Genomic DNA, 9,070 nt, shown 5'->3' on the forward strand with positions numbered 1-9,070 from the left:
AGCAATTTGAGAGGAGAAAGTGTGCCCTAACTGCATAGGCTAGATAAGCATCTGCACCTCATTAAAAGGATGCTGACAGAAGATTTTTGGATTTGCTGCTTTGCAGAAGAACAAATCTCACTTTTTTTTTTACCATTTTCCTTTTTGTATTCTTTTGTGCCTATATTGCATGCCATAAATGAAAAAAATTTACAGGCTTCTGCATTAATTTAGCTCGAGTGAAAGGTGATTTCAAAATAACAGGTTAACAGCAGGGCATTCTGTTCCTGTCAATGTGGTGATTCTTAGAAAGGAAATGTTCGGCATTTATTCCGGGTACCTACAGAGCAGCAGGGTGGATCTTCACTGAGCTCTAGCGGCTCGTTTTGGAGGTTGGCACACCAGAGATGGAACAGAAGAGCAGTGTTTGAACCGTCTCGGGCATGCAGCAAGGCAGCAGGGAGAGCACCTGACCTTCTGACAGGAGCTTTCGACAGTGACTCTCTAATTTACCCATATTCAACAAGAGGCTTTTACTAAAGTTACCTACCTACCAGGAGGTCTGTTACAGCTGAATTCTGTTATGTTTGCATATCTGACAGGAAACATCAACTTTAAAGATAATAATTCAGTTGTCTGTTTCTCTTCCCAGAACACTTTCATTGCCTGGGAAGACTGTCAAATTTGGGACAAACTGACTGCAAGCTTTCAGTCTGGATGAGGAACCTACATTTCCAAGGAAGGTTAAATAAAACAGTTTCACATTCTGCGATGCATTTTTTGCACTTCGCTATATGACAGCTCTTCTTGAATATGCCACTTTTTCTCTCATTGTGAATGACAGCTTTTTTAGGCCAGTCTTTCGTCAGATTCTGCCTGTCACCTGTGGCAAAGGGACACCTTGTTGCAGGTAGATAAAAAGCAGTTCCCTACTTTCCAGCAAGTTGTTATATTTAACTACCCTTAGGTATCCTAGGGACTACTTTACTCTTTGTAAAGCACTGTTGGCGTACCAGGCTCTCCACAGGTAAGACAGCTGCCTGCCCACAACCCACATGTCCATTTGTGGCCTACCTTGCTTCATGAGGTGTGTCAGATAAGACTCACAATTTCCAGCTCTCCTGTTATGTCTACACTGTCCTTTGAACTCTTATAATTTCTGAAGTGTAGGTATCAGAATTAGACACAGTATTTTAACAGCGCTTTACCAATTTTTGTTCTGTTTTGACAGAAGTGAAGTCTTTGCTACTTTGGAGACATTCTGTCTGAATCATCCTTTTTTGACACAGCACCGCACTGGGAAGACATTGAGTACTTCATCCAAAATCTTTATGCAGGAGGAGCTTTCCAAAGCAGCCACCCATATTTTGGATATAACTGGTACTCTTTGCCTTATATCTGGTTTATGGACATAAGCACTGGGCTGTAGTAGAATAATCTGGGTCCTCATATGGCAGTGAATTTACATCACTGTTTTTTATCTTGTCAATCCCTATGTCATTTAGAAACATTGTCATTAAAGATCTTTTGGCACAGTACTGAGCAGTAGAATACTAAGATTATACATGGACTGCTACAAACCATCCCACTCACTGTTACCCTTTTGTTCTGAAATCTTTCTGTGGGTCTGTTTTATACCCAGCTGCTATGACCAAGTTAATTCCATATACGATCCATCTTTACAATTAAAATTGCTTTGGCAAAATCCAGACATGTGATACCAGCTCTACTATCTCTATGGACCAAAGCTTTCACCCTGCCAGAAAAAGAAACAAGCTTTGTTTGACAGGACCTACTTCCATGACACCATATATCAACTGTTCAAGATAAAATACAATTATATTCTCATCCTGGAACTGTTAACATTGTGGCAGATTAATCAATCTGTTATTGTAACAAAGTTCAGTGATGGACTAACTAGTCCATAGTTTTTTAGGTCTAACTAACTAACTAACAAATCTTGTTGTTTTTAAATGTGGGAACTACATCAACATAAAGATGAATGTATAAAAATTTCAACATCTGCTATCTTCCAGTGGAATGAAAAGAGAAAAAGCTTAAGAATTAAAGCTTCAAACAAGTTACTAAAACAAACCAAAGCTGACATAACCATAAAACTGAGAAGAAAAACAACAGCCCTTTGAATATGCCTCAGGAGGCTACACAGCTGAGTTAATGTTACTAACCTAAGTGGAAAGCCAACAAACATTTGATGGCAGCTGATACTTTAAATGCAACAATGCCCTGAAAAAGGTGCTGTTATCATACTTCAGCGAGATGCTAGAAAAAAAGGGAGGTATACATCTTGGTTACAGCACGATCTACCCCTTTCTCAGATTCAGCGACCCACCGTCATCTTGCACCTTCCTGTTAGCACCTTCAGGAGCCACCAGCAGTCAGACAGATGAGAAGTCACTGAACCAGTTCAGCAAGCAGCTTCATTGGCACTGCTTCTCCAGCATGATAAGAGTGAGAAGGTTTGAAGAAAAACACTGGCAAGGAATGAGGTTTCTTTTAGAGATTTTGATGGTTTCATTACATGCTCTTGTAATTAATAACTTGAACCAGTTGGAGATGATAAATTTCTTGAGGGACTACAGAAGCTATGTTGGACAACAGAGAAATGCTGGACTTAATTTGGCTTTAAGAGTGTTAATACTCCGTAATTATTTACCCCAGAATCTCTTCATTAATTACTTATGCCAAGTACCTGAATTTAAATACTTTAGTATGTGTCATAAGACTTAATTAATTTTGCCCATTCATAAACTGGTTAGGTTTGTTTTATCCTTAACTTCAGAATAAATTTTTTTTACCCTCCAATGACATTCCTTGCTTTTCTATGCATTGTTTTTGTTATCTGTGTTATGCTAAAATAGAGTGTACATCTGATTTGAAATTATTTAGAGAAGCAACTTTCCACCGAAGATGAGGAATGACCTTACATTAGATCTACAGAAACACAGGGAAAAGCCAGGATACTGGTCTGTCAGTTTACTCATTTGTGTTTTGAATGATTTACAGAGTTAAATTTAATTTACAGTTAGTTTACTCTAGTGCTTTCCTCATTGTTAGTCTAGGATCTCCAGCAATGTTTCGGGTTGCTGAAGCCAGAAACATGAAAACTAGCTCAGAGATCTCCAAAGCATAACTGGGCAGGGAGACATCATGAAGAAGAATACAGAAATTTCCCGCCTGGTTTGGCTTACAAACTCAGTTAATAAATAAGAGTCATAGTAATGTATTATAATAATTGCAATTCCTCTGTTTAATTGTAATGGCCCTTACCTTCTACCAAATAATCTGATGTGATCATGGAGGGAGTTGACGAAGATGTTGATTTGGTAAGTGCTGGCATAGAGATGGTAACATAATTTGTGGGTGTGTCTGTCTGGAAGGAGTCTGTAAATGGGGGTGGTGTTTTGTTTATTTGTGGGGGTTTGGGGGTTTTTTTGAGTTTTTTTAATAAAGAAGTAGTTAATACAAATTTGTGCTCTGGGTTCTACTAATGCCTCTTTTTTTGAACAGGCTTTTCAGAAAATCAATTATCTTGGATACTTATTTCTGATGCAGTGCCAGATTTACAATAGTCTGTTGAACATGGGTCAAACTGGGAGCATCATTTTTAGATTAAACTCCTTGATGACCCTAGCAGGGCCCTTTTTAAAAAAACCAGTTGGGGCAAATAGGGTACAGTTGAATAATCACTACTTTAAATATTTCACAAATTATTGTGCAATGTATTTTTGTTTCATTTTACCTTTTTTATTTTTGTCTTTCTTTTTAAGTGTCTCTGAGATGTCCCCTATTTACTTACAAAATATAAGAACATGTGGCATACACCAAATGAATTCCTAATACAACTCCAGGGTAATCAGTGAAGATACGTCAAGGAGAAATCTTGCTTTGTGTGACTACATGCTTAAAAATATATTATGTGGCAGCTGGTATCTGAATCAGTACTTAAAAATTTCTGTTGTATGTTCTTAAAGGAACTAGGCAGTTCCTGAAACGCTGATAAAGTATGCTTGATTTGACATCTAAATGATGGGTAATAAACTGTTTACCAGTTACTTGCCTGCTTATTGAAAATAACATAGACAACACCAAGATGAGTTAAGATACTGGAATTTGAAGAGCTGACTTTCTTCGAAAACAACAGATGAGTTCCAGTTGAACACATTAAAATCCCCCATAAATAATATCATTGTACTTGGTGTAACCCAGGAGGCCAGGTTTGCTGTAGCAGTTGATCCACATAGCCTCACAAAACCAAATACATGAATTAGTTTATGCTAATTTTCTGAACGAACCATGTAAAGAAACACTGACCTGAATAATGTTGATGTATTTTTCAGTTTCTTAGAGCACTGTTGTCTCCATGCTTACAAGACTATGTTGTGTTTAGCTCTCTGAAACCTAAAAGTAGAAGAAAGCACGCAAGTTTTTATTGTTGTTGTTGTTATTGGCTTTGTAGATCAAAATAATACGTACATTTCAGTGTTCACCAAAAAGGCGTGGCCAAAGGAGGCTTTGAAATGCATACCTGTAACTTTGGGATGAGGTGGTACTCAGTATAAGACAACGTGATGCCAACTGGTCTCTTAATAAAGCTTTAACTGTTAGGAAATTTGGAAGAGGATACTTAGGTGAAGGGAGATAAAAAGTCTTTAATTACCACAGGAAAAGAAAAGGTATGAAACAATTTTGTGAAGCAGCACGGAAGGCCTACTCCGATTCTTCTCAAAACAACCAACCAACCAACCCCACCCAACTGCCCCTCTTCACTTGCTTGAAGTTCAGACCTACCCCATTTCCATTCAATGACCAGATTTAACCTCCCTCCCTCCAAGATGATAGCTGATGGGAAATGAGTTGAAACACGCTTGGCCACAGGCATGGTGCTTCATCAACCTGGCACCGGTGGCTGGCTCCTGAGCTGTCTGGAGTTGCAGAGGCCACTACGGGGGGCCGTTACCATGCTTCGGTGGATGTTAGGGAGGGGATCTAGTCATGAACTCACCCCTCAGTCTTTTCGTTTAATCTGGTCATTCTCATCTCTCTAGTCCCAGCCTGTAAAATTTGGTATTTCTTCACTAGGATCCTCTTTGCTTTCTTCCAACCACCTTTTCTTCCTGTAGGCAGAAGAAAGTGGTACTTTATTTTGATATTACAATACATCCATAGCGAACAGCTCAAATAAGGGTGTCTATTCAAATGAATGTAGAAACCAACACAGCTGATGCAATTTCTGCACAGCTCCCTGCTGGCCAAGGAACACATTACCAGCACGCACATTTCATTGTGCAAGTTATGGAAAAATACAGAAGTTGATTGTTTGAAAATAAAAATGCAAAACTAGTGGTATATTGCAGAATACAACAACTCACAGCCCCCCTCCCCCTGGAAGAAGTTGCTGTTGTGGGCTGGGTGATTATTTCATGTGTTTGTTTGTGATTATATCTTGTGCTAATGGCTCCTATGGAAGGAGCTGCTCTGTACTCCCTGTGCTGATGGAGCTGTATGGGAAGAATTTAGAGTGAGGGAATAAGGGACCAGTAGGTGCTGGTAAGAATAAGCTGCCCCTCAGGAATACTTAAAAATGATTCTTCAGTCATTTATAACAATTTCTCTTCCATCCCACTGCCTAGGAAAAACTATCTACAGTAAATCAAATGTTGCAGTCGACTACATGTATTAGCAGTAGCTTTCTGTAGAAAAGCATAGTTTGGATCATTTTCAGGTGGATATTCTCAGTGGTCCAGACCTCAAAAACCAAGAAGTGGAATTTCTTCAAATTTTCCTCTTTTGCCTGAAAACAGTCACGGAGAGCAGTTGTGGAAAATACCAGCTCTGAAAGAAATCTGTTGAGAAAGTCACACGTCTGACAAGTCATGAACACGCACAGCTATGGCAGTTGGATTACAACCTGAACTACAACATGGACTATGCCAAGAGCTTTCAGTACAATTAATATTTTATTTTGCTATTCATTTCATTTGCAGTTCACATGGACTGCTGTGTCCAAGATGAGCATGACAAAAACATTTGTAGTGATTTGTGTAGTTTTGTTAAATGTCCTATGGTAATTCTGACATCTTTTTACTCTTCTCTGCTCACTTACCCTGATGTAGCAGAAAGGATATGTAAAAGTTGATCTGTATCAGAAATGAAACTTCTGTTAAACATGTCAGAAGTTTTAAAATTGTTTTTGTTCTAAAAACCCCGTACATTTTTACTATAGTTTAGGGAGCAATGTATCAGAGAGATGTTAGAAATCAATAGTCAGGAAGAAGTACGTCTGCATGAAGAGCTTTTTCTAATTTTTTGGGGGGTGGAAATTTGTGTCAGAGAAAGCCTTTAGGACATCATAGAAGTTAAATCTGCTGTAGCAGAGAGGATCATGCCCGTGCTTTCTACCACACATACCCAGATCTGTTCTTAACCCTTTCAGAAATCTAGTATAGATGATAGGTACTCTCAGCTGAACTGCCACCCTGCTTGCCACTGCAAGTTAAGCTATATCTGTAAAACCTTACATGTCGATTTAAACACTAATTTAGACATTACATTTCACAGAGGGGGGCGGAATCCCCATAAACACCCCTGTTTGTGGTAAGGATTTTGAGCTCGTCAAAATTGTAATAACTTATGCAAAGGAAAAAAATAACACTGAAATAATGTTAACATTTGTAAACATATATATATGCACACATTTTATTAATCTATACGCATGTATTTATATATAATGTATAAGATGCATTTGCCAATAATAAAGGGTGACAGTCAATATCTAGTGAACCATTTGCTAATTTTATTTTTAAAGGAATTTATCAGTATGCATACACTATGGTCACATTACCATGACAGAATTTCCAACAGTCCTGAATTGCAACACTTTGGAGAAACTTGCAGTTTTAGATGTCTCAGAAAACTGAGACAAACAGGAAGGTCAAAGTTCAGATGTAAGAAAGAAAGAATTGGGGGACTTCTGTGCCATGTATGTTACTGATGTAACTGAGGTACCTCCAAGGTAAAATTAAAGCTCTCATTTTAAGTTAATACCCAGTTAAAAGGCTAGTATCTGTCATTTTGTTCTGCTTATAACTAGCACGGCTTTAGACTTTGCTACCTTACCCTGCCACCCCAGGAAAAAAAAAAACCACAGCTCCCACTATTTTTTCTCATGATGAAGACAGCCTGCTGATGCAGCCCAGCAGCTGGATGGTAAAAGCTACAGGAAGCTTGTCTTCATTTGGGTTTCTTTGTTAATTAAGCCACAGTAAGTCACACACAATTTTAGCAGTGCAGACAAAAGCAGCTCTTTGGCAGGCTCCTGGCTGCTGCTCTCCCTCCATCCCACTCCTCCTGGCTGCCCACAAGGCAGCTGCTGAGAATCTGGGATGAGGGTTTCTGTCCCCACTTTTACTGGCTGCACTGCTAGCCCAGGCACTCGGCCAGCTTCTCCACCAGTCCCCTGACCACCACACAGCCAGCCTCTGGGAGAGGTGTTTTGAGCTCGAGTTAGCCTTGCCTAAGTGGCCACAAACTGGATAGGCTCTGGGTTAATTCAGCTCAGTACTTGCCTGCTTTCCAGGCATCCATAAAGGCCCTAATGTCTTCCCCCGGTTCCCCCCAAGGCAAAGACAGGCTCTCCCTTATTTGTGGCACTGGATCAAAATGTATTAGTATAAAGCACCAAGGTACCTACTCCCCCACACATGTGCAGAACAGCAAAAGCAATGTTAACTCCCCCACACCCCACCCCAAAATGTCCTTGATGGAGGCTCATACCCTCTCTGGATGGAAGCATGCAAAATATTTGCAATCACCGGTGACACCCTCATAAGTCATTGCTTGATAACATCTGAGTTCAGGGCAAAACTGTGCCTTTGGGCCATTCTGGTAATCTCTGCCAGGGGCTAAGAGAGGAAGATGCATCATTTTTCAATGCATTCTTGGCTATTGTCAAACAAAAGTGAAAGAAATGGATGACAGAAATGGAAGAAGGAGAATGCAGAAGGAAACAGTTTAACATTGAAGGAAAATGAAGAGAAAATTGACTGTAAATGTAGAGATAAAAAGCAGAGAAAGAGAAAAGCAACTAATAGAAGTGTATGCAAGAAGCGGTGGAGAAGAACTGAAAGACAAAAACGAAGAAATAAAATTAAGGACTGAGGCGGCACATAAAACTATGACAGTGCTTTAACACTGGCAGATTCTTTCAGTGCCTTGGTACCTGCTTTCTTGCATCAGAGGAGAATTCAGTCAACAAAACCAGCATGACAATTCATGCCAAGGTGTACGCAAAGCCAACTCTACCGGATCCCAGCAAGTGCTACCAAAGCCATGTGCCCTGTGCTTTGCAGTGCTAGTACCTTGCTTTCTGCTCAAACCATCTCCTTTTCCAGATCCTCTAGGCAACTCTTTTTTGTCAGGGGTGGTTTCTTTCTGGCTGTGGCTTTCAGCCTCAGTTGAAGGCAAATCTCTTGGTACTTTTGTTGTCCTAAAAGTAGATTCATTTACCTAGTGTGCAAGCCAGTAACACACAGAGTCAAGGTATTTTCAAATTAATCTCATTGACACATATGAATGGGTACCTGTATCAAGACAGTGCACCTTTGTCTTAAAAATTCCCACATTTATATACTTAAGTAATACATATTCATTATTTTTTCCCTTAATGATTGGTTCTTTCTTCTCTGCCTCTCATTAAAGTAGTGCGCAGACTCTGTCTTCTTCCTTCATTGTCTTCCTTTGAGTAGGTGGTATCATTTGAGTAGGTGGTCATGATCTCCCCTTGTAGGAATTACCTTTTACCTACTTCTTCCCTAATCTTGGTAGTTCCAAGTGGTTCTTCAAGGTCTATCGGCCAGACCACAACCCATTACCTTTTCTGACGTAAACATAAAGCCCCATTGTCTAGTAGTTAGTTCCTAAACCCTAAATCATGTCTAGTTATTGTTTCCCTATTTTAAATATTAACTGATGGGAGTTATACACAGGACTTTAACAGCTCCCTGGTTATTTCAATCATATTATACATATTAATTGATGACACTTTGGCTAGTGATTGCATAGGCCCACAGCA

The sequence above is a fragment of the Haliaeetus albicilla genome, chromosome 1 (assembly GCF_947461875.1).
Source record: "Haliaeetus albicilla chromosome 1, bHalAlb1.1, whole genome shotgun sequence".
NCBI lineage: Eukaryota > Metazoa > Chordata > Aves > Accipitriformes > Accipitridae > Haliaeetus > Haliaeetus albicilla.